Source organism: Lepisosteus platostomus, chromosome 9 (genome assembly GCF_059453375.1).
Source record: "Lepisosteus platostomus isolate fLepPlt1 chromosome 9, fLepPlt1.hap1, whole genome shotgun sequence".
Lineage (NCBI taxonomy): Eukaryota > Metazoa > Chordata > Actinopteri > Semionotiformes > Lepisosteidae > Lepisosteus > Lepisosteus platostomus.
The window spans coordinates 22,727,602-22,754,518 of NC_142619.1; the positions used below are offsets into that span (position 1 = coordinate 22,727,602).

General features: G+C 35.9%; 1 protein-coding gene across 4 annotated transcripts in view; it reads left to right on the forward strand.

Moving 5' to 3' along the window:
* The window catches only part of mgat4c (mgat4 family member C), a 298,157-nt gene that overhangs the window by 130,537 nt on the left and 140,703 nt on the right, over nt 1–26,917 (forward strand). For all 4 annotated transcript variants that reach the window (XM_088647199.1, XM_088647200.1, XM_088647201.1 and 1 more), the window contains one exon: nt 24,453–24,548. The gene's annotated coding sequence lies outside the window, so the exon portion shown is untranslated. The remainder of the gene's footprint in view (nt 1–24,452; nt 24,549–26,917) is intronic.

A 26,917-nucleotide genomic window follows, 5' to 3' on the forward strand; every position in this document is an offset into this window, starting at 1 on the left:
TCCCTAGTTGATATAAATAAAGCCTCAGAGTATATTCACTGTTGTATCTCTAGCAGCCCCCCCTTTCCTACCCTTGGTCATTGAAACCTACTCTGCCCTGTAGGTGTGAGTGCACACCATCAATTTGTACCATTTGTGGGCCTCTTCATTAATAGCCCTTAATAATTAATAGCATTAATAATTCCTGGTTCCCAATTTCCGCTGTCAGCCCTGGCTTCTATGGCAGCAAATTTTTCCCCACCCAATTACCCCCTCCATTGGTTGGTGTCCCTCTGATATGGTGTCAGCCCATGACTCTTGCCCCCCCCCCCCAAACTTTCACCCATGAACATTGTTGATATATCTTCTTTTTGGGGGGCTGTACTTGGAATATGTTCTCATCCATTCCGCTCTAGCAAATATCAGCCGGTTGGAGTTCTTTTCTTATTTCTGTATGAGGCTGCCCTTCCAGATGGCTGCAGCATCTTCCACTGCTCATTACAGAGTTCTAGTCTAAAGCTAGCCAATGCTAGTGCTAATGCTGCCACTTGTTTGCATTCCATCACCCAAATTATACTTGTTTCTCATTGATTTTATTCTCCAAAAGTGTTCCTCTGAAACATAGGCAATTCTACTTTGATCAAACAACCCTGCATTATACATGCTTCTTATTCATTCTTCATTCCACGCTATGTTCACATTTTGAGGAACTTCTTGCAAAACTTTTTAGCCAGACTGACCCAGTCTTAGCTCCAGGTTCAATATCTGTCAATGTTTTGAGGGTCCTTTTGGGGATTTGTGACAGCACTGTTCATTGGCCAGTGCTTTCATTTCCTCAGACAGGTCAGTTAATGCCATATTAAATTTGCCATCCCTTTATATTCCTTCCTTACTGAAATTTCATAGAAATATTGAATATATATTTTGTTTATGATGCTAATTTGTTAATATCTTTATTGTTTCAGGTCCCTTTAAGCTGTGAAAAACTGTACTTGTCAATATTTACTGATTCAATTATTATAAAAAAGCAACTACCCCAAAATGTTTTACACACATTTAAAGACATGAACATCTAAGTATATATGTCATTATATATATCCATATATTACTAAACAGAGACATTTTGGCAACGGCTAAACAAAATATAAATAAATAGAAATATGTAAATAATACTTAAGGTATAATTTTCTGGTGAAAATGGATATATTTTTAGAATGATGTCATCTGAAACAGATAGTTTTCCTTTAGCTTTTCAGTTTAATTATTGTGGTATTTTAGATCAGATGTTTGGGATAATTGAATGTTTATGACACAACAGGATTCATTTGTGTTTTAAATGAGAATTTTAAAATGGTCAGCTGAAATAATTTCTTTTGGTGTTGACAATTAGTAAGAATTAAAATAGTCAAAGAAAATTAAAATACACAAGGCACAAAACATATACTTGTATACTTCAGGAATCATCATATTTGATTTGACATTTATGTATTGTTTCTAAACAATTGTATTAAAAACTGCATACCAATATTCATTGGTAATTGGCATTATTCAGCACTTGATTATAACACTTCAGTGAGAGAACGACAGTTCTAATTTGTGAGGTTGTGACCCCCAACACAGAAACTAATGAAAACAGCTGTCACTATTCACACTTATATGGTTTCTGAGGTGCAGTCCTAGCTGAATTTGACATCAATGGGCTATGTCAAGAACAGGAGGAGTACATGACCTTACTGAGGAACCAGTAGTGACCCCAGTCTTTTGGATAAATTCAATAAGCACAACATGAAACAATTTAGGGATATCAAATGCCTAACGCAGTAATTTAATTCTGATAATATGAATGATATGCAATACTAAACAAAATTAGAGAGGAAACATTTCTGAATTTAAAACCACTTAAATTTTATTAGTTAAATTATTAACAACATCCTACTAAATACAATATTAACTTAAGAGCATAATTGGAAGCATATTCAATTACAACCACTCGATTTTTTATCTTTGCTGTATTTTTTATCCTGTATATATTTAATGTAATTACCTTACATCAATGATCTGTTTGAATGTGGCAAAATTAAGATTTACAATTTTTCACAACAATTATACACTGAATTTAGTGATGCTTAAATTATACATTAGTAGCTTCATAAAAGGGTACTGTACATAATTTGATTTGCGGAATGATGTAAAATGTAAATATATAGTCTTATATATATATAGTCTGTATATTTGAGTATATGAGTTTCATTAACATTTTATCCTTCCAAAATATATAACTTGGATTTTGTTAATAATACAGTTTATTAGGAAACCTATAAAATTCTGTGGTTTGCACCTTTTTAAGTTTGTACCTAAGAAATAGGTAATAACTTGAGGAACTATTCTAGCATGAACAGTTTTTTACAGTAGTGAGAACAAGTTTGTGAAGCCTTTGGAATTATCTGGATTTCTGCATGAATGGCTCCTAAAATGTAATCTGATCTTCATCTAGGTCATAATAATAAATAAAGACAGTCTTATTTAACAAACAACACACACAATATTTTACATTGACATATCTTTATTGAACAAATGGTTACTATAAGGACAATTAAAGTAAAAAAAAATGTCAAAATGTTTCCAAGACATCCACTTGTTATATTTTAGCTGCCTAGTTACATGATTCCATATTAATATTAATATCAAGTGGTAATCAGTAAAACTTGTTTTACAATAACAGCAAGTGGTGTTGTTACTACATATTCTTAGAAAAGGATAAAACATTATAACTTTTTTTATGAAGTACAGTATATAAACTTTAGAACGTTAGAACAAGTGTGTTAAAACCTTAAGCCACTGTAAGTCATCAAGTTAAAGACTGATGCACAAAATATACAAGGTGGTTGCGTACTTTTTTATATTTAGCTACCACAACCATCTACCTTGTGTACATTGGGCTCGTATTATGTTATACTGCTGTTTAAATTTTCCACTACCAAAATTTATGCTTAACATTAATAAAAGTTTAAACTATATGCAACTTAAATTCTATGATTGGAAATTTGTCCCTCAGCTTTCACCGGGATTCAAAACCCAAATGCTCCAAATGCAATGTTAAGCTTTCACTGCTCCACCTGGTGGTTTTACATAGTAGTGAAGTCCCATTACTGAGTATTTCTAACCAGCTGCGGTACCCTGCAGACACTGAACTGCAAACTACTGCAGTATCCCCAGCGCATTCTGAATGGCTGGATCTGTACCGAATGTGTTCTATTTAAATTAGGTCTGAGACTGGGTCTTCAGAACACCAGCTCTTACACACTTTTATAAAGCCAAAATATACATTATATCTAAGTGGGGCTGCAATTACTTATTTTAAACCACTTTTAGTGCAATTTAAATTGTCAGATATTTCACTTCCTGCTTCCCACATTCTCAGTCATTATGGTATATGTGTTTTCTTTGAAAATCATCTGTTATTTTCCAAAGATTAATTTTCAATTTTTAGCTATGTCTTGTAAACTAATAAACATTTTTCAACTTAAAAACATATTTTTGCCACAAACAAGAATCCCCTTAATTAGAGCATATCCTTTTGGCGAGTAGTACAGAGTAGTACAAGGGAGAAGTACAGAGTGTCTGTGAAACTGGATCCAAAGCAGCATGTTTCAGTTAACAAATATCTCACAGTTTATTCACATAACGTATTGTGTTTGTGTGATCTCCTCTCTTGATTGCATGTGTGATAGCTATCATAATGGGCCCCAAAAGTGAAAAAAGTTTAATTATGTTGTGTGACAAAAGCAAAGAAAGCAATGACCTTGGCTATTGAAATAGAAGTTATTAAAATAATTTAAGATGGCCAGTGATTAAATAATAGTTGTATATTTGTAAGACAGTGAACCTGGCATCATCGTCAACTTGTACTATCATATTATGAATTTTCACCCTTTAAAGTCTTAATTTTAACATTCCATTAAAGAAAATTAGAATCTTATCTTATTATTCTTTTACTGTTTTACATTGAATAATTAAGGTTTTTGTTAAATACAATTGTTTATTAATTTGTTTACTTAATTTATGATGTTTATAATGTACACAATAGATTTTACCTTGTACAGTACAGTAGTTACCATTTAGTATTCTAAAATATATATGAAAAATATAGTACAACTCGGGAACCAGACAGAGGTTTTTGCATGTAAAGGAATAGTAATCATTTTTTATTTCTGAATTCTCACCTTATGAAGAGTTTCCATGGAGTAAATGTTACGGATTCGGCCAGTGTAACCGAAACCAAGTAGTGAACCCACTTGCGGGAGCTGATAGAGACAAGTCGTGATCCAAATACCATAGCTGAAAAAGAGAGCCGAGAGTCCAGGGGAAGCCAGTGATCCAAACAGGGAGAAAGTAGACAAAGCCAGACCGTAATCCAAAACCGTAGACGAAGGAGAGAGCCGAGAGTCCAGGGGAAGCCAGAGAACCAAACTAGGAGAAAGCAACCGAAGCCGAGCTGTAATCCAAAAGACGTGGTAAAAGGGGAGAAACCAAAGTCGGAACCAGAACAGTACGAAGAGGTAGAAGGCGTAGTGCAACTAAGTAGCTCGAAAGGAAAAACCAATACTGAGCGAGGAGGTAGGGAAAGACTAATGCTTAAATACCAGATGAGACTGAGGTGTGGTTGTGAAAGCGTACACTGATAGGTGGACTAATGAACTAAGGCTACGCCTTCTTCTGCCTCTTTCGTTGCCGAGAGGCAGGGATCGTAAATTATCCTCAGAAATTAAGGGATGACTGAAATTCATATTTAATATATTATTGACACTATAAAAATCTCCCCTAATCAAAGTTGAAAAGTAAAATACATACCGTATAGTAGTATGTAGTTTTTCTTTGGAGAGGGCAGATGCATTGCCAAACTAAACAGGAATAGAGGCAGACAGAATGCTCTCAATAATGGCTTTGGTTGAGAGACACCAAAGTTTTTCAGTTGCTACAAAAAATACACTCCTTATTGTGCTTTCTTTGTGATACTGGTGATATTCATGTCCAATTTAAGGGTATCGGAGATAATTCCCAATAACTTATAGGACTCCATCATACTCACAGCCACATCATTGATTACCAGGGAGAGATGTTTTGGATAATTTTTCTGGAAGTCAACTACCTTTTCCAATGTTTTAAGGGTATTTAGCTCCAGGCTGATGTTAACACACCATGATACAAATCAACTCATCTCCCTCCTGTAGGTTGGCTTATCATCATCATGAAACCTACAAGGATGGTCATCCCTTTAGGTCTCTACAAAGGTGATCATTTGCAGTCATCTGCAAACTTAATATTTGTAGACTTCCTCTGCATTGGGCTAGAACACCTACATTAAAAAAGAAAAGGTCATACTAGCAGCCAAAATTCATAGGAATCTAGACCATCCTCTTTAAATATGAAGACAAGGGCATTCCGCTACATGGCAAAATTATATTATGACAATTACAAATCAGGTAAAACTCCCCAATTCATCATTAAAGAAAACATTGGGGATTCCATGGCCAACAGTAATTAAAAAATGTGATAAATTCTTACAAAACTGCATACAATTTTAAATGATTAATTAACAGCCTGATTATAAAAAAATCTATAGACTTTTTTGTCTTAATAAAAAGTCTTTAATTACCTTTTTAATACAGGAAATTAATATTCTGCTGTAAATTGCGATTATATATTCCAGGGTTTAAAATGAGAGATTTAAATGGTTCAGAAACATGTCTTACTCTGTCAGCATGTTCTCCCATAATGTATGGATTTTATGCTGTACTTTGATTTCACGACATATGGGCTTTGGCCCCAGAGGGCAAATTTAATTGGATTTGTGAGCTTTAAGAGCACTTCAACATTGTCCCAGTCACATTTATAGCAGTGAACTGTATTATACAGATTATTTACCCTTAATCACCATCCAGACCGTCTTTTATTTTAACATCTGTGCTTCAGTGGTATGTAGTTTTAAAAACGCAAGCTGTCCTGCAAATAATACTGTTAAATTCGATCAATTATAAAAATAATTATAGTTTCTGCAGCACTACAGTACATTCAGTTATGGGGAAATAAAAGAAAGTAAAATCAGAATATCAATTAGAATAAAAAAAACATCTTGAACATTAATCTGGACGAAAGTCTGTATTTTTTCATTTATAATTGACGGTTTTTCCTTTTTGCTTACCTTTCACCGACCTCCATTTTAAAATAAACTGTTGTCAACTAACTTGCTTTCCTCCTATATCCTTTTTACCTTTAATGGAGGAATGAAGACTATAACTCTTTCTTTGAAAGTACTCATTGTTGAACCATCTGACATTTTATATCCTGCAGATTCCCAAAGTCTCAAAACAAAGTTAGTTATGAATTAGAGGACTGCAATAATTCCACTTTACTCAACAAGTCATGGGAGTCACTGTTGTCTGGCAATCCCAGGATATCTTTAATGTGTTAAGACCACTCAAAATTGAAGCTGTTTGAATTTTGCTGTGGGCCCAGTGCTTCAATGTTCTTATATTGTTCCTAATGTGCACATGTAGCTGCTGAGTTAATAGACACCTCAGGGCGTCGTACAATGCCTGTCCATTACATTTTGGGCATTTATAGCATTTGAGATATAGTTGATGTTAAACAATAGATAGATGCTGGGTTCCCTTTACAAAATCATCAGTCCTTGTCCTTGAGGCAATTGTTGGTCCAGGGTTGGACCTTACCTTGATGTAATCAAGTTTTGTTTGCTTTCATGAACCTTTTAAAACTGACTATGTGGGTTTTACGGAAACAGTTTTGTGTAAACATAAGCCTGGCTTTGACATTCTGCCCTTGAATTCTCAAGCAGAAGACTATTCTATAACTTTTTTCTGCCAATAATTGCATTATTTTGCTATTTTCTCCCAGATGTACACCTTCCTTCTTAATATAACAAACACGCATGGAAATGTGTTGTTTAAAACAGTGATTCTGTGAAATGTGTGCTCAAAACCCCTTACAGTTATCGAAAATCAATGACTATTTGATTACATGTTAGATAACATTATCATTATTTTGAGTAAAAATGTAGTCTATGCCTTTTTGTAATATACAACCTATTCTGTATTTCAGACAAAGTACCTCTTACCGAACATTCCATTAACTATAACAGGTTTTGAAAAGAAAAATGAAGGAGAGCATCCCCTGTGGCCTACAGTACATTGTGAATAATAAGTTGTTCTTCAGTTTTACCCCCTGATCCAAAGAAGATCCAGTCTGTAGGGATTGTTTCCTTTGGGAGCCACAATGTTTGCATTGAGTCCTTTGACATTGTCAGCTCTATTCATCATGTGGATTTTGAAATGTTAATTAAGAAAAATGATGGTCCTGTTGATGATTGCTCTTTATTTATTTATTGTTAGGAAAATAACATGCATGGCTCATTACATAAGTGCATTTTATGTTTCTCATCATAAAAATAGAATACACAAAATAGAAATACAAAGTTCAATATGACTGTTATAAATGGAGGTTGGAAAGGAGATGGAAGCAATAAAGGACAATGAAGAACATAACCTTTACTGAAAAACATGGCTCTAACACTCCCCCTTTTCCTACTTTCCTCCTGTTCCCTCTAAATCCTGTATTCCCAGCAGCATCCCCTTGTTTTAAGTGAATACAATATCTCCCCTTCTCAGAAAAGAATTACACTTATTGCATAGACTTGAAAATAAACAAAACTAGTCATTTCAACATAACTCTTCTGGGGAGATGTCCCTGTACATGATTGCATATGATATATAGTATTTGAATGGAGCATAACCCATTATGTTGCAACAGCATTTCTCAATATAGAACAGCATCAACTTTGTCATCTTTGAAGTTGTCAATCAGTATCAGTAAAGTTCTCTGTGTTAGATTGTGACTGATTCTTTCATTCAAGCTGGTTGTCTTTTAGTGCGCTCGCTCTCAGATCTAGTATTCGCCACATTAGGAGATTTTGGATTAGCTCTGCTATTCTTGTCAGCAGTTCAGTTAAAGTCTGAAGGCAGCATTGCTAGATGTGAAGCATCCTAGGTTCGTCCATCACTCGGTTAGTACAGTATCTGTGCGTTCCTCTTTTCCTTGTGATTTGAAGAGGGTCAGTATACTTTGGCTTTCCTTTCTTCACATGAATTGGTTTTCGCACCCGAACAAAATCACCTTCTTTGAACCTTGGGGTCCTAGCATTGCATTTGGCATTCATGTATGTTTTCATTTGGTGAAATTGTTTTTTTTTTCCTTGATTCTTTCTTTCACTTCCTTTGTTGCTGGACTCTATTCAAAAGGGGAAAGAATGTTCAGATTAGTCCTGATCTTCCTCCCAAACATAAGTTGGAAAGGAAAGGTTCCTGTAGTCACGTGAGGCATACTGTAGCTCTATAGTTTTGGTTGAAATCAAATGTTTTCCAGTACACTCTTTCTATGCAGCAAGAATCGCTTCCTTAAGTACTTTTGTTCAATTTTTTCACAGTGCCGTTTCCTTCAGGATAATATATGGAAGAGCAAATGTGTTTCACACCTCTCTCTCGCAAGAATCAAGTAAACTTGGAGGAAAGAAACTGAGGTCCATTGTCATTTACAATCTCTAGAGGGTTACCTATCTGGCTGAAAGCAAAAAATGGCAACAAAAAACTAATAACAGTATTGGCTGTCATTTGTGCTGCAAAAGCAGCCTCTGGCCATTTAGAATAGTAGTGTAATGACAAACTTGCAGTAACCAGGCTCAGTTTCAAAGGGACCTACGATGTCTATGGCTATTTTCTGCCAATGACTAACTGGGTACTGTGATGCAGTACTGCAGTCAGTGGTGCAGGCACAGTCCTAGCAGTCTTATCACGCATGTGAAATTGCAGATTGTACGTCTGAGTCCATTTTTGGCCACCGGTATAGAACTCTCAGTCTTTGTTTTGTTCGTACAATGCCCTGATGAATTTCATGAGCTAATCTGGCCATGTGTGAGCTTAGAATCAGTAATACGAGTACCCTAGGAGTTCCTCCTAGTATATAGGAGTCATGAATAACGACTTTAGCTCTTGCTCGAAAGTATAGAACCGTGTCAGCAGGCAAGTCTTAAGATGTGGCAGGCCAACATTTTTCAAGGCACAGTAGGTGTGTAGTGTACTTAGCTTGGGACAAAAATTGCAGGCAGCAGCAAAGTCGAGCATGGGCACAGCAGAAAGCAGTGTGGAGACAGCAGGCACAGTATTAGGCTCAGCATCCGAGGTCAGGTCGTCCTTGTTAGGCAGTGGCAGATTGGAAAAGCAATCAGCATTTTGGTATAAATGCTACATCTGTAAACAATGTCACAGTTGAAACAGAGGAGTCTAGCAGTCCAGCATGCTATTCTCAGACCAGCGTGTCCCATTCCCTTAGTGGGTAGGGGTGTAGTTAGGGCCCAGTTGTCTGTTCTCAATGTGAATCCTGTGCCCAATAAGTATGTTTTCCATCATTCCATAGTCCAGACACATGCAAGGGCTTCTGTCTCAACGACTGAATACTCCCTTTCTGTGGCTGTCAATGTTCGTGAAGCAAAAGCTACGGTCCACTCCATTTTATTTGAAGGAGCTAAGTCAAAACATCTCCTATTACTCTGAAGCATGAGTTGACACTATAGTAGGTAGTATTGGGTCAAATAGAGCCAGCGCAGAGCTCTCTGTAATAAGCTGCTTTAATTTTTGGAAACTGTGATGTGCTTCATCAGTCCATTTGAAGGCATTGGAAGCTCTCAGTACATTTCTTATTGGTTTTACAATTGTAGCATCATTAGGTATAAATTGGCATACCACGCAATAATGACTTGAAGGTTCCAATGGCAGAAGGAGCAGGAGCATCACATATGACCTCTATGTGCGTGTCGTCTGGCAGCAGACCATCTTTGTAGATAAAGTGACCCAATAATGTGAGATTCTCCCAGTAAAACTTGTACTTCTCTTTATTCAAACGCAAACCCGTCTCCTGTAATTTATAAAGTACTGACTTCAGATGAACATTGTGTTCTGGAGCAGAGCTTCCATACACTATCATCTAAATAACACTGTACACTTGGGAGGTCTTTGAGAAGAGTAGTCATCGGCTTCTGAAATGCTGAAGGTGCAGAGGCGAGTCCATAACACACTCTTTTATACCTGAATAATGCTTCATGTGTTATGAATGCTGTCAGGTCTCTGCAGTCCTCATGTATTGAGAGCTGTTGATAGGCACTTCCAAGTTCAATAGTAGAAAATATTGTAGCACCTCTCAATTGTGAAAACAGTTCTTCAATGTGTGGAATTGGGTAGACATCCATAACAATTGCTTTATTAGACCCCCTGAGATCTACACACATTCTGATACTCTCACATTTCTTCTGAGTTACCACAATCACTGACACCCAGGGTGAAGCATCCACCTTCTCAATTACGTCAGCCTCCAGTAGGATGTTCAACTCTGCAGACAAAGCATCCCTGATTGAAAAAGGCAGATGGCAAAGTTTCTGTTGAACAGGTGAGGTATTAGCTCGTAGTTTAACTTGATACACAAAGTTCTTTGCAAAGCCAAATGCAGGTGCAGATGGGGTGCATCTATGGTACCTGTATAAGTTCAGTGAAGTCATCAGGTCCATGCCAAGAAATGGAGTCCCTGTTTTCACTATGTAAAATGTGGCTGATACTGAATGTCCTTCATGTTATACCCATGTAAAACATGTACCCAAGGACAGGTACAGATGCAGCCATTCAAAATGGGTGAGGTATTTCGCGGCATACCGCGGTGGGCGTGTCACAGTATCACGCAGTATCACGCGGTATCACGTGTGTCACGTGTGTCACGTGACTAACTATCCAGGGTCGCCTTGTAAAACCGCCAGGGGGAGCTTAACCTCTCATGTACAGCATTTGAGCCTTTAATTTTGAACTGTGTATTACAGCATGTTAATCATCAGTCATTAAAATGTTGGTATATATTATGAAAGCAAGATTGCTCAGTTGGACAGAAGTACACAACCTACCTTCATCAGAAATATTTATGCATCAAAGCCTTTACTGAAGATGGATGGATGAATGAATGGATGACTTTGGACAAGCTGTATACTCAAAGTTTAATTTCTTTAGCACATTTGTACAAGCACTTGGAATCTGTCCAAGCCATACTTTGTCAGGCATTTTGTTTTACTTCAACGGGGCATAAAAACTTCCTTGCTTTTAACAGGGCGTTTCATAATTTCTAGCTACGAAAATGATTTAAAATGCGACACCTATCATTCAACTAGAGCTTAAAATATCACAAGGAAAAATACACACCAGTATTCCATTTCTCCCTAAACATTGTAAGCTTCGAAGTCTTTAACTAACGTGATACCGGAGTCAACAAGCATACTTTTAGAATTTGATTAAAAGGGAATATAATATGGAATCGCGTATCTAAAGAATTTAATAACGGTATGATTATATCCGTGTACTGCGGCAGAGCTGTGTAGGGCTGTTTCGCCTGCCTGATCATGCGAGCTGTCTTGTAGCCTACTGGTCTAGGTGCGTGACTACCAGCTGGCAGGTTGTGTGTTCGAATCCAGCTGGTGCTGGACTCTTCATTTTTATTTATTTATTTTTTAATCGCGTAACATAAACATATTACCGTATGCAAACTGTACTGTATACAGTATGTATATGTATATTTAATGTCTTAACTGTGCCCGTTTAATTGAATTTAAAAAAAATATTTAACACGAACATTAAGCTGCTTACATCTTCCGCCTGAGAACAGTCACCCGTTGCTACCCAACGCAGAATGGTGATTGGCTGACACCATCTGACACCCCTCTGATTGGAGAAAAAAGACGTGCTGGTGTGCTATACCAGGAAGAGGATTTCTTTCAATTCTAAACGTGTATTTTAAAAGTTTAAGAAGTAAAAACCTTACAGCGTACACAGATTTCTAAACTGATCAGGATCGTTATCTTTGTCTCATGCATAATAATGTTCACCGCTCTGTCCAGCAAATTAATAATAAACTTTATTTTATATAGCTTTTTAAACGAATAAGTAATTAGATTGCTCATAAACCTAATCACTTGCTTTTTCTTTTTATTTAGGCTCAGATTTCAACTATAGATCGTATTATTAATAACCATAATAACAACCAACCAACAAAAACAACCATATAAACATAATACCAACCAAAAACATAGATAACAACCACAATACAAAATCAAATAATCAAACCATTTTACACTCGCAAAGTCCTCCAATTATCATAATCCCGCCCCTTATGCAAAACCAAACCTTCCTCCCATCCCAGTTTATCCTGTTTATCATAAACAAAATCCACCTCAATTTTCAACATAAAGCATTACACAAAATCAATACCTCAACACTCCATACTCAACAACGATAATTCACAAACAGCCAGAACATGTAACTACACATTCCCAAACATACCTACTTTCCATAGCCCCGCCCCTTATGCAAAACCAACATCCCTCCCCTGTTCTCTCTCTCCCCTGGCGGTTGTAATCGTTTTTATTTTCAAATAAATTTTAGCAAAGTCATGTATTTTAAAAATCTTAAGATTTTTCTATTTATGTCTTTATTTAGTGGTTTCATTAGTGACAAAGGCTAAACTTTCTTGGAAAAATGTCTTTTATGTAAACTATGTTTGCTATTAATTCATTCAGGGCTAAAATATGTTCATTGTCTTCTAATGAAAGAAGGGTTCCTTTCGCCGTAGTCGAGAGCCTAGCCTTTAACTAGTAAGTACTGTATTTACTGGGTTTTTGAGGGGGGGGTGTCTTTCGCTGGAAATCTCGCCTCCTACTTTGAAAATACCCGTGAAACCGGTTCAATTCGTCACAGCCAGCACTCCTGCAGAGAGTTGGGTTGTACTTGCAGTGTATACAGTACACGCGTTATGCTCTTCGTTAATGTCTGTGAAGTTTTATTTAATCTCTGAGCCATACTGATTCTTCTGGAAGCACACCAGTATTCCACTTTCTCCCTAAACATTTTTAGGATCAGAGTCTTACATGTGGTTATTTCGAAAACGTTTGTACGTGCTCCTTCTTACCATGTTACTGTTTACCGTTACTGACCATATTAAGTTTAAGTGCCTGTGGGCACTTTTCATGTCCGTGGGGGGTGGACCGTCTTTCATTAGAAGGTTAGTCTGTTCTACTCTGAGAATGTAGGGGGGGTGGGAAGTGCCCGCGGTCATTTAATTAGTATTAAAATCTTAGTTATCTTTCTAGTTCACAGGTTTGCATGCATAATTTAATTTTGAAAGCCACTGAGACATCAGGTACTACTGTTGTATTTATGAAAAAGAAACAAAACAAAAAACATACTAACAACTGTGCCATCCTACTCCTTAGTTAATACATTTTATTATTCATAAACAGTTAACATTGTTAGCAAAATATTTTGAATTATATTTAACCCTATTTTTTCTTTAGTTTTGTATTTAACTTATTATATGATAGTCAGACTTAATGTATATTAATGTATATTTGAACAATGAAAATATATTTTTACAAGATTTTACATTAAGCACTTAAAATTAATATGGTTAATAATAGTAAACTGTAACATGCTGTAACAAGATCGGTTAAACTTCGAAGAAAATCCTTTCAGAGAAAATGTTTCAGGTGTGAAGAACAAACCTGTTCCCACACACCCTGCCCCCACTACCATTAGAATATACACAAACATTTTAGCGTTTCATTCTGAGCAGAAGACCCTCACACCTGAAGAGTGCTGGCTGTGACGAATTAAACCGGTTTTACAGGTTTCAATCACAGATTGGGACTCAGTAAAGTAACACACAGCGCCACTGGATTTGATAATACTGTACCTAACCAAAATCCGCAATATGGAAACAGAACCTGTGTAATTGTTGATAGATGATGTACTCGTAACATTTTTTCAAGACGAACTACAACATTTAAAAAATGACTTGTATGTACTTGATATCTCTAATCAATCCACGGGTTCCAGCACAAAACGAAACTAAAACGCATACCGTTTAGCGCTTCTTATTAGTTGCTCAAAAGTAATTTGACCGTATGAAATGCATAATATAAACCTAGAAACATATACGTGAGCAGTACTTAAGCACTGTAGTATCGGTGTTAAGACATACCTCTCAAATACTGTAAATCAAGTTAAAAATATCTCAAGACCGATTCTGGTCGTAATGAAACCATGTTTCGTGTATGTTTTCTTTTTCATCTTGAAATAACTCATTTCTAAATACCTTTTTCACTGTTAACATCTTGTAGCAACTTTGCGACAAAATATACACTCTGACAGTTCATCCTGCTACCAACATTAAATAAAACAAATCTTAAGATTTCTATATTTATGTCTTTATTTAGTGGTTTCATTCGAAGCTTACAATGTTTAGGGAGAAATGGAATACTGGTGTGTATTTTTTTCTTTAAAGTACCGAGACCAGTCATATACTGTATGTTTATGTTAAGATTTCCCTTCAGTGGTAAAATTAGATATGAATATTCAATACTTAAACGGGCACAGTTAAGACATTAAATATACATATACATATTGTATACAGTACAGTTTGCATACGGTAATATGTTTATGTTACGCGATTAAAAAATAAATAAATAAAACTGGAAGGTCCAGCACCACCATTATGTTTATATGGTTGTTTTTGTTGGTTGGTTGTTATTATGGTTATTAATAATACGATCTATAGTTGAAATCTGAGCCTAAATAAAAAGAAAAAGCAAGTGATTAGGTTTATGAGCAATCTAATTACTTATTCGTTTAAAAAGCTATATAAAATAAAGTTTATTATTAATTTGCTGGACAGAGCGGTGAACATTATTATGCATGAGACAAAGATAACGATCCTGATCAGTTTAGAAATCTGTGTACGCTGTAAGGTTTTTACTTCTTAAACTTTTAAAATACACGTTTAGAATTGAAAGAAATCCTCTTCCTGGTATAGCACACCAGCACGTCTTTTTTCTCCAATCAGAGAGGTGTCAGATGGTGTCAGCCAATCACCATTCTGCGTTGGGTAGCAACGGGTGACTGTTCTCAGGCGGAAGATGTAAGCAGCTTAATGTTCGTGTTAAATATTTTTTTTAAATTCAATTAAACGGGCACAGTTTAGACATTAAATATACATATACATACTGTATACAGTACAGTTTGCATACGGTAATATGTTTATGTTACGCGATTAAAAAATAAATAAATAAAAATGAAAAGTCCAGCACCAGCTGGATTCAAACACACAACCTGCCAGCTGGTAGTCACGCACCTAGACCAGTAGGCTACAAGACAGCTTGCATGATCAGGCAGGCGAAACAGCCCTACACAGCTCTGCCGCAGTACACGGATATAATCATACCGTTATTAAATTCTTTAGATACGCGATTCCATATTATATTCCCTTTTAATCAAATTCTAAAAGTATGCTTGTTGACTCCGGTATCACGTTAGTTAAAGACTTCGAAGCTTACAATGTTTAGGGAGAAATGGAATACTGGTGCGTATTTTTTTCTTTAAAGTACCAAGACCAGCCATATACTGTATGTTTACGTTCCAAAATTAATATCGTTTATGGCCTTCACACGCGTTACAGTATGCTCCTATTCTTTTTATGCTCAGCTACTAAGATTTCCCTTCAGTGGTAAAATTCAATATCTACAACGGGCACAGTAAAGACGTTTACAGTACAGTAAGTCTTTCTACGACAGACCAACGGACCACGAGTGCCCCTGTCGGTCAACCAATCACGCACCGCGGTATCGCGTGTCATCTTACCTGCGGTATCTGTACTGCGGTGTCTGTACCGCGCACTTTGAATGGCTGCATCTGTAGATTTTCTTTGGAATAAGTAAAAGGTCCACAGTGGTATTTCAGTGAAGTAAGGTTTGTAGAAGTCTTCAGGTAACAATGAAACAGAAGATCCAGTATCTAAAATCAATTCGATAGGTTGAGTACCTGTTGATGTGCCCAGTTCAACGGTGCAGATAATTTTGTTTGAAGCAGGAACTGTATTTGTCATGTACAAAATGGTAAGTGCAGAAACGTAAATTTCTCTAACTTTACGTTTCACAGCAGAATAAGTTAAGTTAAGATCACTTTATTAGCCATATACAATTTCTTGCATTAGGAATTTGTCTTTTCGCTTACCCCAGCTTGCTCTCCATGAGACACAAAGACACACAGACAGAGAGAAGCCTGGGGTCAGAGCACAGGGTCAGCCATTGTACAGCGCCCCAGGAGCAGTTGGGGTTAAGGGCCTTGCTCAGGGGCCCAACGGAGTAGGATTCGTCTCCTGGCCACAGGATTTGAACCGGCAACATTCTAGCCACAGGCGCAGATCCTTAGCCACTCTTGCAAAATGTCCAGTTTATCCACGTGCTTTTGAAGTCTTTTCCAGAGTGGACACTACAGTGAATTTGCTAAATGATTACTTGAATAACAGTGGAATCATTCACCATCTGCGCAAGCGTGGCTCTCGGATCTCCCTGGTTTATTAGGACCTTTATGGAATCCTTGGGTTTTTGGTTTCTTTTTTACACAATATTCTTTGGACTTGGAATTCGTCTGTTTTTGTCAACTCATTTGCATTTGCCACAGCATTCTCTACTTGGCTAGCGATTTGTATTGCTTTCTCTAAAGTTAAATCAGCCTTGAGCAATAAATGTTCACAAATGCAATTACTGTATGCTTTTTCGACAAGCTGGTCTCTCAGCATTTCATCCTCTTTATCCCCAAAAGCACACAATGAAAGATTGCAACGTAATGAAGCCACATACTGCGTAATTGTTTCATCCTGTCTTTGTTCCCTATGGCAAAATGTATGTCTCGGCAATGACTAACTTTTAGTAGAAAGTGCATTTGCAAAGCGTTTAAGAACAGACTTGTATGTCGTACCAGAATTGGGAAGAGTGTAAAAAAATCTCTGTGCTTCAGTTCCCAGACCATGAAGTAGAATTGCATGCTTGCGGGAGTCAGGCCATTCATCCCCTTCCACATGTATTGCAAGCAAGTAATTTTCAAACATTTGTATCCAAATTGAAAATGAAACTTACCTGGGCATGGTACAGTAGGTACATGTATGCAGGAGGTAGGAGAACAGACATCTCATCGCCATTATTGTTGTGTAAGTATCAGTATAGAAATGAAGAAGTGCAACTAATGAAGAACATAACCTTTACTGAAAAAGGTGGTTCTTACATTCCTCCTTTTCTTCCTTCCTTCCTGTTACCTTAAAATCCTATTTGTATTCCCAACAGTGTCCCCTAGTTGGTAACAAAAAGCATTTCACATATGAAGTGAACACAGCAGATCGACACAATTCAGAAAGCTTAGAATAAGGATGTGGTTTTGAGCTGCTACTTTGCTGTATGAGGAAAGTAAACACATGGCAAGATACAGATGATCAAAGAATATTCCTATGAATAATAATTTATTCCACTTAAATAACTTCACAATGAATCATTAGGAATGTCATTATAAAGACTTACATTAACATTTAATATTACAGCTACTAGCCATTCTAAAGGAAGTCATTAAGACAACCTTCCTAGAAAGGAACTACAGTGTAAATACAGGAAAGACATGATAGAGAGTAAAAATGAGGAAGAAATTGAAAGAGAGAGGAAGAAGGAAAATCATCATCATCTATCAGCCTCCTCTTCCCCCCAAAAAAATTCAAGAAATGCAACCGATCTTTGTTTTGTGGAGCCTTGAAAATAAGATTTTGGTTAGGTAACCTACACATTATAGAGATCTACCAATTTTATTTTGGGCGATTCTGAATTCGTGTATTGTACACTCCTCAGACTAAATATATTGTCTCCTAGTTTCACAATGCTTTATAAGAATAAGGAAATTGATTCTCAATCCCTTTTGGGCATCCATGTTATATGAAGGAAGATTTAATTGCATAGAAATCACTTTTACTAGGACATACAGTAGGTTGTTTACCTCTTTGGCCCATTTAATTTCTTTGTGAATTTAAGGAGCAGAATTCTGAGTTTCTAGGTTGATATGAAATAGGACTCCGAATTATCTCAATTAAATAATTTGCCTCGTTAGGATACATTCACAAAGGTGATGTTGCAGAATGGCTAATAAATACTGTACTGCTTTGTGGTTGCCAAAGGTTTTTGTTTTCAGCTAGATAGTGACCTTTCTAGAAGAGAGGTTTCCTCCTCTTTCAATTCCATATTTGAAAGTGTACAGAATGTTACCCGTTTCCTTTTCAGATCGCAGTGTACTGCTATAATGTGTTATGGATAACAATATATCGCATACAGTCAAGGAATGGCACTTCAGCTCTGGAGAAAATAAATTCAGTACACATTTCAGACTCAAATGAGCAAAATGCATTAATATACATCAAGCTTCTGTGTCTGATTATTGCTTAATATGTAAAGTGCTTTATCAGAAGCTTTAACAAATCTTTTGCCTCCGAAGTCTTGTAGACGGAAAATTTAATATGAAGGTAAAATAACAATACTTTAATCACATTTTAAAAACCGCTCTCTCAAAATCTTTGACAACAGGCTTAGAAGTTCCTAGAATGTAAATTCTATACTCAGGGGGTGTCAAATTTCTTATTCAGATGACAAAAAGAAATTACCTTTAATGCATCACACTAGTCATTTACTAGCAGTCCATTTACAGCGTAATGGAGCAATAGCAAATATACCATTTATTAAAATCACAAACGGTGACATTAACTCAGTCCCAGACCAAATTAAAGAGCTTTGCCTATTTTTATTCTGCTCTGTAGAGTTCAAATGTGTCCCCTGATCAAAAACCACAAGCATCTGCCTTAGATAACTTCTCACTACCTTGTTTCTCAGAAAGAGAAGCTCTCCGATTGGCTCTGATCACTCTTGTGGGAGCTTAATGTTGCACTGAAAAAACATTAAACTGTTTCTGCCATGTTGTCCCTAGATGAAGAGAAGGTATTCATTTAGTCTAGAGTGGGATTACGTATGGGCTGTTCTGCATCTCAGGGGTATAGATTAGGATTTTAAGTCTCCTGTATCCCAACCTGTATCTCCTGTATCCCTTTAGCCATGATTTTGAAGGTACTGCTCACTTCAACTCAGCACTTCTATACATGCTAAACAGGTCTGTCCTCTCACGTCTGTATTATTTGTGCTGTGGTAAGTACAACCAGCACACAAGTTTATGCCAGTCCCCTAATATTACAGGTACACATCTAATACTCTCTATGCCAACAAAATTGTATATTCTCTCTAATGAAGAGAATTAACTGGGGCGAATCATCCCTTTTTCCTGTAAATCAGTAGTTCTTAACATGGGGCGCACACACCCTCTGGGGGTCACAAATTACTTCAACAATATTCGATGAGGGAAGTGAGAACATACTTTTTGAACCAAAGGGGTGCAGAACAAATTATGATACTCTGCATTAAATCTGCTTTTACTGCTTGCTAACGTGTCGGAAATTGTATCCAAACATCCCGATAGCTGAATATCTTAAGTATTGGGGGGTTAACATTTATCCTTCTCTCACAATTTTGGAATGAAAATGATACCTTTGATGTTGAGATACATCCAGGGGCGGTGTGCTGTTGTAGTGATCTTTTAATAGACAAATCCCAGGAAAATAGACCAACACCGCTGTAAGGTAATAAAATAAGTGCCCTTTATTTACAATGCAGGGAAATATAAACTACAAAGAAAACACAACTAAATCTCCTTTTTGAGGTACTAACTTCACGTCTTCTAAGTGTCCCTCTCTATAAACATCCCAGTAGCTGAGCTGCTTACTCAGCTGCTTACTTTGGCTTCAAAATAGTCTTTCTGCAACTTTCCCCCCAAAATTTCTCAAACTTTTAGTCTCACACAATACAAAGTCTTTCTCTGTGATACTGAAAGAAACTCACATTTCATTCCAACTAACTTGTTGGTCAGTTGATTGTTTACTTCCTCTGCAGCAAGCAGAGGTCAATATCCCCTCGGGAGCTCAGCTTCCTAGTTTTCAGTGTCACCCAACCATTTGTCGTCCCCCAGTTGGTCAGGTAACAAGACAGCAGGTCATTCTCCATTGCCGTCTGAGGTACATGGTTTCAAAAAAGAACTACCATCTTGCCTGATCCAAGCTCCATTTTACAGTATGAAGTTTGGCTGGAAGCCTATTCAATTCAAGCTCAATTAAGCTGACTATACTGTACTGTACCTACCTCTGAAAAACTGTTATTCTTTTAACTCCTCGTAAAGATACTGGAACATAACTCATTATTTTCTAAATTATTTTGTAAGGGCAAATGGCCAATCTTAAGTTTTTAAAATTGCTGTGTACAAATTCTAATGGAGGTTTATCATTTATCAACTTTTAAACAAGTTTTTGGGCATATGTCCTTCACCTGGCAACTACAGGATATGGCTTATATCCAACTTAACCATTTCATCATCATCAGCATAAAACAAGTTTAGTTACTCCTCATAGGTTACAAGACCAAATTTTCTCTAAGGCTTCTATGAGAGGGCAACCAATTATTTAGCCCTATTTATTCCATATCTAGTTATGATTTTGTGTTTGGCAGTGAATCATATCAAACTGAAACAAAAAAGGTTTTTAAAGTCCTCTCTTTCATAATGGTTCTACTGACAAATAATTGCCATTTCTGTTTATGTATTTATGTCATCTCTTTATTTTGTTCATTTTTCTTTAATGATCATCATCGGTGACATCCTGTTGCAGGTGTTAGTGTATTCAGAACTCACATGACATTCCAGGTTACCTATGTAATGGTAACCTATGGGCTGCTATTCTCTAATCATCAGATTAAATTTCTTCCCCAGTCATTTGGTCAACAAAAGAGCCCTTCATGGGAACATTTGGACTAAACCAAAAAATAAATTAAGATAAGATCACTTTATTGGCCATATACAATTGCTTGTATTAGGAATTTGTCTTTTCACACACCCCACCTTGCTCTCCATGAAAGACACAGACAGGGAGAGAAGCTTGGGGTCCAGCACTGGGTCAGCCATTTATACACCGCCCCTGGATATGGCTGCTGGATATGAACCGGCAACTTTGCAGCCACAGGCACAGATGCTTAGCTACAAAGCCACCACACCACCCATATATGCCTTTAAAAACAAAGATTAAATGGTCTATTAAAAATTTTATTAAATACGTTATATTCATATTACCCGCTCATGTTAACACAGCAATAAACTAGCTCTCCAGAATGTACCCTCAGAGTGTGGTGGAAAATGTTTAATTATTTGTGAGAATATTCAGTTCCACTTTTCTGGGAGAATATAAAATATTAACAGAACATTCCCCTGTTTTCCATAGCTACTCCTATTGAATGATGATTCCTTACTGAAACAGGCTAAGTGTTTTTTTTCAATCATTGGCTTTGTCATAATCTGGCATAGCCTGCTTGTTGTAAGAGAACTACTGTACTTGATAAGGGTCGGGTCTAGTCTCAGACCATGTCCCAAATCCCACACTAAACCCTCTGCACTTCCTTCAGGTCTGCATTTCTGTGTCATAGTGCAAGTGTGTACTTAAAGTGTGCAAACCTTCAAGGGTGCACGATTAAAAAGAAGGTAATGGAACACCCTCGCACGACATCACTCGTTGGTTATAGAGCTCACGGTCGAAATGCTTTCTGTTGTTGATTCTTATTTTCCACTGACCAAGTGCACATCTGCAAAGACTTTTTTAAAGATTTCTTTATTTTCCGCTTGCAGTTAGATTGAATGTAATTTCATCTTGTTTGTCCAATAGTGACATACCTGTATTGTGTTCTTTTTGTGTACAAAATATACCGTAGGTAATTATCATTCATCAGTCGAAAAGTGGTGATTAAATAAAAACTTTGTCACATAGAATACATATGAATCTAAAGTAGCCTAATGAAATTTTGATTTTACATAAATTATTGTGAATTTTAAAATTTTAAATTAAATTTTACTAATACATAAATATTTCTCCATGGCAACTTCTCTCTGCTTAGATAGGTTAGAAAATTAAACATCACCATTCTTCAAAGAATTGGGGATAATTCCTTTCAGCAAAGTCTGCTCCTATGTGGACTTGAGAGAAGGTTGCATAAAGGGGGCATTTGGGGCACTCTTGAGCACTGCTGTGTAACACAAATTAGAAATGGGACAGACTTGAGCAGGAACGTGCACATGAAGGGTACAAGCCGCGAGTGTGCATATTGGGACAAAGCCTTAAACGAGAGATCACTGAAGGAAATGAGTAGGGAATCATCAGAAAAGTAAACAAACAGCTACAGAGGATTCAGCAGAACCGACTAAGAAATATGTTCTAAATTAAATCAGTCAAGATGTTTTTAGAAATTATCGAACCTATGGTGTTACTAATTGGATTATTTTAAGAAGACTTTTACTTACTGCACTGAGAGATACGTAGACTCCAGGAAGAAGGAAGAAGCTATGATTAGAAGGAAGCTCAGTTGGTTTTCTGGGTTTAAACTATCTGCAATATTATTTCAAAACTTTCCCTACCTGGACTACCTTTTGTCTTTCAGTAGAAGAGTTTACGTATTGATGAACTATGGCTGGAATAAGTAATTGTACACATTTCTACCTGTAATATAGATGTTTTTGTTAAAAACTGAAAAGCCTCATTCATTGTATGTATACATTTGACATTTCTAAACTTTTTATCCTGTCAAATTCCTTATTAGTCTTGTGTGGTATCTTTCTAACAGCTCAGTTGTTATAAGGTATTGTAAACTTTTTATTTTTTAATCAAAGTTTGTAATTCCACTTTAGAAATCAAAATAATTCAACAGCAATGTTTTATTGGAACTTAACTGCTTTCCAGTTATCCAGGTTTGTGCTGTTAATGTATTCAATTTCAGGTTTTCTTATTCTTATTGTTACCAATAGCAAACAGTTTTGGGAGTACTTTACCTACAGTATGTTGCCTATGGATATTAAAAATTTGACTGCTTTATCTCTTAAATACCTGTAGTAGATACAGTACATGCAGAATGTTACAAGGCAAACAATGCTGAACTGGCTGTTTATTTTCTTTTTTGCACACATTGTTCACATTGTTACATTACTACAAGTCATGAATCAGTTTAATTTATGTATAGACTGCCTGCACATTGCTGAATGGCTTTATGCAATAAATGCATACTAAGATATACAGACAGTAGTTGACCTTTGTAATTGTATGACATTGTAATTGTAATTGTATCACAGAAGAATAAAGTGTATGTCAGTATGTGCTGACACCAGAGAACCACAATTTAAAAAATACAACTACAGTATATTGTTAAATTTCGACAGTTATTTTTTCCTTTTATCCTTATCCTTAATGTTGATCTTGACACTTTTGCACACATTTCTATATGATACATAAGCCTTGGATTAAAATGTTTGAGTAGGTTTGTTTGTTCCACTACTCACTTTGAGTGAAAAAATCCCCAGATGTACAGCTTTCCAAGTTCATAAAGGACACAGTAGACTGTCATTAAAATTACACATTGTTTGCAGATTGTTGTTTAAGAGAAGACTCATCTTTGCCATGCTATCTTTTCAGAGGTGCAAAGGAGTGAATATAGAGGTTACAGCATATAAGCATCTTTCCATGTGTGTTTTAGGTGGACCTGTGATTTTTGAATACAAGAGAACTATTTTCAAACAAATATTTACTTCTGTTTTAAAAACAATCATATTTTCAGATTATCTTCAGCATGTATGTGCATAATGATATGTTTCTTTCCATGGCCTAAGTGTTCTATAACATTATATCAACAATCTATTAATTTAATCTATTAACATAAACTGGTGAAATAATTGTTACTGTTTTATACCACTAGCCAGTTAGGTTTAAGGGATATGATGAGAATTGCAATTTTATTACCAACTGCATAATTTCTGTCAAATGTATTAATACTGTACTTTTTTCATTTATAAAGTACTCAGAATGCAATTTCCAACCCCTAATCTAAAGTAGTATTATACTGTATGTGCATCCCTTGTAATGTTCCTTTCTTAAGTAGCTACAGTATACTGTCTACATGCATTTGAGGATTTCAGACAGTCTTAGCCAGGGCTCACTTGCAAAGGGAAAACGGCACAGCTGAGGTAGTTATCTTGTAGTGTTCAAGTGCCTTGATGATGAATGTTTACAGCTCTTCATTGAGAGCCAATTATGCTGCCTTTGTGTGTGGCTGAAATATCCCTCTTGCTGTTAGTGTGTGTAGAAAGCACTGCTCCATCTTCCTGTGAGGATCATTTTCTCTGTAGCTGGTAAGGCTGCTTTGTGCTGTACCTTTCCCCTTTGGAAGATGCACTGAATACTTTGCATGGTTCAGCCTTGAATATACTTGACTTGCTATGTATACTGGACAAGGCAACAGTTGTGAATGAACTGACAGGTCCGTATCTCTTACGTTTCTGAATGAAATTTCCATTTTTGTTTACTGGCTTCTTTTTCTTCTTTTTCAGATCAATCAAATGATCATTTGTTGTCAACTTTGCTCAGTGCCAATATGCAACACAAATAGATGTCCCTCTTCAAAAACCTTTAGCTTCTTAAGAAAGGTATGTTTTTTCATGACATTGCATCCATTACATTTATGCTCTGTGTGATTTTTAGGTGATCGTACAAATTTGGAATACTCAAGATACTGTATCTTATATTACTGTTTTTTCTTGCTTATCAAAAGAAACATTAAAGTTTTCCTATATTTTTTTTTGTAGTGTAACATATAAATTGTCAAAACTTTTTGTTTCTTTCCAATACAAATATATTTATGCTTGTGTATGTCTTTGAAAATACTGGTGTATCGCTAAGGGTGTAGTCTTCCCTTGCAACCTGTCCTTCTGGGATAGGCTCTAAATCACTGCAGACCATACCAAGAATATAAGTAAATATGTCTGCTTTAAATTTTATTTTTGATGTCCAGTCATTGAAGTATAAGTATAATATTTAAACATTTACGTGACTTAGAGAAACCCCCAACCAGTACTTATTTTGTATTTTGTTGTAATATGTTTAATGCTGTGTATTTCACTTCAGAATGACATATTAAAGTGTGCCTGAGTTACAAACCCAGATCAGGTTAACTTAAATGTATGTGTGGCACAGTTTGGACCGAACAAAAACATTACATTTGTTTGTGTTTCCCTGTACTGTATGTTTTCATGGCAATTTTATGACAAAAGGGAAACTTCTGACACTGAACTAAGAATTATTTTTCTCCTTTTCATTATATTGTTCTAATTACCAAAATATACTGACAGTCCAATTGGCAGTTAAGATGGAAAAGCTTCATACTGTAAAGTGTATGATTAATCTTTTTATCTTAATTGAACAAGAAGTACATTCTTTATGTTGATAATTCATGCAGATACAGAAGAACTAAATGTTGAAATGACAGCTATAAGTAAACTTAAGACTTAATTTTTCCTTAAATTATTCAGTGTGTCACTTTAATGCTTTAATTTAGTAAAACTGAACCTGTGCTGTTTTAACTTTTCTTTTATATAAGGTACATTCCACATTCAAATAAAAACTTATTTGTTTATAAAAAAGGAATAATAAATTTAAGCAAACATCAATATTATGTATACATTTGGGAATATGCTACAAATGAATTCCAGAACCACATTTAATCTTTTTTAGGGGAAATTACTGAATATCAAAATCAATTTTAATGGACCTCTGATTTACAGTACAGCTGTTAAAGGATATTTTGCAATCTTTTTTATTGAAATAAAAATTGTATTTGTGCAGTGTACTGCATTCAAATAGCCCAATGTGGTTGTTACAATATTGAATTGCCTCAGTAATTTCCTTGATGATCCAAGTAGTTACTTATCTTTAATGCTGTTTTTAAATTTAAAAAAATTGCAATGGGTTGACAAACTTTATGTGTGCTCAATTGTTCATTTGGAGGCTTTCTTCAGATAATAGTATGGAAAACTTTTGACTGAATTATTTTTATCAAACATGAAACAAATTAATTGCACAACCTTTCTTTTAATTTCTTGAGGCATCATAAGCATATTTTGCTATTATTTGTTAGTGTTTTTGTTATTAGTTTACAAAAGATGCTCTGACATACTTTTGTTTTGTCAAGGACATGTTATTTAAGGAGTTAAGTGTCTCACTTTTCAAGTGCTGTAAATGCATATTAAAAATTCCATTAATTATGATATAAAGACTTGGTATTGCATAAAAGGTGGAAGAAAAGTATAACCATAAGGAATAATATTTAGTCCTAACTATACCATAGAGAAACTCAGTGGTGTGGCACGCCGTATAGTTTTTGCTACAAATTTACTTGCTAGTTAATCTTTCATTCAGTTTTCATTACATTTGTGCCTTCTTTAGAGTAAGGGCTTGGTCTCATGTATTTTGTCTCCTTGCAGTCCTTAACAGCCCCAAGGGTTCAGATTGAACAAAATATGGTTTCCAGTCTGCTTAATGGAGTTTAGATCTCTTATGTTGCAGTCTTTTTGTCTACTTCTGATGATGATGATTCCTCTTTCTTTGTGCTTACTCTCTTGCTGTATTTGTGATTTATGGCTGACAATGAATTAACAATTATCTTAACTTGAGGAACAATTAATACAGAGGCTTTGCTTATCTGTGTCTTTGGTCATGTTTACTGATTTAAGAAAAATAGCTAAACCCCCAACCACATTTTTTTGTTATATTACTGTTAAAAATATAGATGCAGCCATCAAGAATTCAGATCAAAACTCATGGCAGTAGAAAGCTCACAGCTGTATATTGCAGTCCTGTTCACCATACCACTTTCAGCCCTTCACAGCTCAAAACAAATCACTGGGTTTTACACGTTGACTGATTTTACACCATCATTACATTTTTTAATGTGTGGAATATTGGGAAATGTAGTTTTTTTTTGTCCATGTATTTGGCTCTCAGGCCGAATTAAGAGCTA